The sequence below is a fragment of the Frankliniella occidentalis genome, unplaced genomic scaffold (assembly GCF_000697945.3).
Source record: "Frankliniella occidentalis isolate FOCC.00 unplaced genomic scaffold, Focc_3.1 Scaffold231, whole genome shotgun sequence".
In the NCBI taxonomy this organism is placed as follows: Eukaryota; Metazoa; Arthropoda; class Insecta; order Thysanoptera; family Thripidae; genus Frankliniella; species Frankliniella occidentalis.
Genome location: NW_026267357.1, coordinates 255,672 through 258,754, shown reverse-complemented (window position 1 = coordinate 258,754; position 3,083 = coordinate 255,672). Strand labels below are relative to the sequence as shown.

General features: G+C 50.8%; 1 protein-coding gene across 1 annotated transcript in view; it reads left to right on the top strand.

Moving 5' to 3' along the window:
- Positions 1-1,922: 1,922 nt before the first annotated feature.
- The window catches only part of LOC113214434 (uncharacterized), a gene marked incomplete in the record, with an annotated part of 51,156 nt that continues 49,995 nt past the window's right edge, over positions 1,923-3,083 (top strand). Inside the window, 1 exon segment of the mRNA XM_052272928.1 lies at positions 1,923-2,198.

Sequence of the window (3,083 nt, the reverse complement as noted above, 5' to 3'; positions counted from 1 at the left end):
TCTACATTTGGACCAATCTCTATTTCTTTGTTACCCCCTTTCACCCCTTAGGAGTGGTTGCCAGGATTTGCACCAGGCGTTTCGTTGTCCAGGAGTGACCCCTAAGATACCCTGAAATTTGTGGCCCTCTAGCTCATCTTCCTCTTACACGGACGACAGACAGACAGACGGACACGAGAGCGGTTGCATAAGCCCGCTTTAATGCTTTATTAAAAGCAGAAGGGTGGGCTAAAAAGTACCACAACCATTGTGGCATACTCCATGATTGTGGATTGTGCTTCTACCTTCCAAAGCCATTTAAACGTTAAAATAGCGTCATTTTTCGTAACTGGTTCCGGTCGGGATTTCTGTCTTCTTCTCTTTTAGCCGAGACAGAATAGGGTCTATTTCCGTTTCATTTTTTGTCGCTTTCCGCTGCAGCTGAAATGAAGCAGAATGCAGAGAACAAGAAAACGGAAGTTCCATGTAAAAGCATAGTGATTTCCGTTTTCTTCTTCCTCGCATTCTTCTGCATTTTGGCTTTACCGGAATGCTTTACATGGGGGAGAGTTATCCAGGACGAGTTGGGGATCATCCATAAATTACACCTGCTGTTTTCGCCTCCAAAACACCCCTCTACCCCCTTGTCCACCACTGTTCGTTTTCGAAACCCTCCCCCCCCCTCTTTGGGACGTCTCGTCTATTTCCACCTAGTGTACGCCAAATTCACAATATCTGTTTCTTTATGTTGTGAGAAAGAATATGTTTTAGAAGAGGGAATTGGCTTACTGGTACAATGGGAGCAAAAAATGTGAAGAAAATTGAGAAAAAGCACAATATTCGTCTAGTTTTTCGGTTTTTGCACAGTTAAAATCGGACGTCCGGACTACCTATTCCCGGTGCAGCGAAAAAATGGCCGTTACGAAAATGTCCCGGCAACTAATGGCCCGAATGAGTGATTGTCCTTCGTTTTTTAAGTCCTTTTTTATATGGTCCAAGATATTCTAAGTCCTTCATAACCTAAGTCCATTTAGAAAATAAATTGCAAGGTGGTTGCATTCGTTTATTTCTCATGTTTCTCATGTTCAATGTTCATTAGGGTTACTACTCACATACTACGGGACACGCAGGCCCTCATCTACGGCCTTACGCCACAGAGACTGATTAAAGTGGAAGAGACAACCCTTGTTGGTGTGCAGCCGCGCGTTGCAGATGGCGCGCTCCGTGCACCGCCAGTGTATTTTCAACAGCCGCAGATTTCTGGAGTGCTCGGTGTATGTGAAGCCCCCATGGCATAAGGTCAGTTTCCCCTTGTTACTGGGCACCAACTCTATGCGGTCGGACATGGCCGGCTGGCTGGCCCCGTGACCTGCCAGGCTGCCACCGGGTGAACGCGCCGGCCCAACAATGCCAGCAAGTAGTGCTGTTGCCATGTGGTAATGAGGCCATCCGAATGGCAGGCCCAGGATTTTTGGGACGTTTTGTAAGGGACATTATGTCATGTGACAAATAAACCTTGGACAAATGTGGAAAGGACATTTTGTACCGGCCATTTCTTCCTGACACCCTATTCCCCCGCCCCCTTCTCGTCCATCAGCGTCCGCTTTAGGTGACCCCCTCCCCCACCCCCCCTTCGACGACGTACGTACTTTATGGATGGTCCCTTGTTCGTCACCTCCTTGCCAGAGTTGCCGGCAGAGCGAAGCAAAGCTGGCAGCTCTTTTTGGCGGAAGGGCCAGGCGGGCCTGCTTGTTGTTTTTTGGAGATGTCGGAAAGCGCACGGGTGAAATAGTCATACCCCTTCCGACAGCTATAGTGAGCCTCGGGAGTTCTCATCGGACAGAGCACAGGGCGAGCGAGGGCGAGCGAGCACGCCCCCTTCCACTCCCCTCCAGTGCCCCGCGCGGCCGCCGCCGCCGCCGCTAGCCGGCAGCGCGGCAGCGCGGCGCCCGGCAGTCAGTCACTCGCCGGCCGCCGGCTGTAGCAGTCTCTTCCGTCGCGTTCGTGTCCAGTGAGTCTGTGCGAGCCACACGGTGTGGTTGTGTCAGCGTTTGCCGTCCGGTCCGCCGGGATAACCTGATAGCTTTCCTCAGCCAACCTTCGACGACGTCGCGTCGGTCGCGTCGCTCAGCCCAGCTCTGCAGCAGCCCGCGCTCTGTTCTGCCACCCTCATCCCTCATCATCTGTGAAGCACCCGCCGTTACCGCCGTGCGAGCGAGGTAAGTCTCCATCCTAGTCTTGAAAATAGGGTATGAGTCATTCCGGTAAAGCTGAAATGCAGAAGAATGCTGGGAACAAGAAAACGGAAGTCACCATGTTAAAACATAGCGATTTCCGTTTTCTTCTTCGCCGCATTCTTCTGCATTTCAGCTTTACCGGAATGCTTCATTCCGCTGCAAGCCAACCGGAACCTAAAGAAGAAGAGCATGACTTCTCGATCTGTCTCCTTCTGCGCGCTCATTGGTTGACCGCCACACCGCCACAGCCACGCCATCTTTGGCCAATAGAGCTGCGTCCAGATACGTGGGTGCCTTGGGTGCCTGAGTCTGCTAGTATGAGAAAATAGTGCGCTATCGTGGCTGTGATTGGTCCAAATCCCAATTTTTCTCATACTAGCAGACTCAGACACCCAAGGCACCCAAGGCACCCACGTATCTGGACGCAGCTTGGACCTTTTCGACAGTGGTTGAGGTTAGAAACAATTTGAAGGCTGCAACTTTTTTCATTATAACTGTTTGAATTTTTGACTTCGTAGCGCAACAACGGTCGACTTGTTCCTTTGCGCTACGGAGTCGAAATTTGCTGTTCGGGTTCAGTGAAAATGTTGCAGGCAATGAAAATTTTTAGCCCCCGCCCCCCTCACTCTACCGTCGAAAAGGTCTATCAGCGTTCAGGAGGAAACAGATCGGGTAGTCATGCTATGCTTCTCTTCTTTAGGTTCCGATTGTGTTGTGGTGGGATAGGTTTACTAACCGGGCCGGAGGATTTCTACTTCACACGTCCGTGTGATGGCTCCGAAAGCCAAAAATCACTCACCGCACCTCACAAGATGCGTGCGATTCCAGGGGAAAGGACTTATCTTTTAGCTGTAAATGGCTGAATAT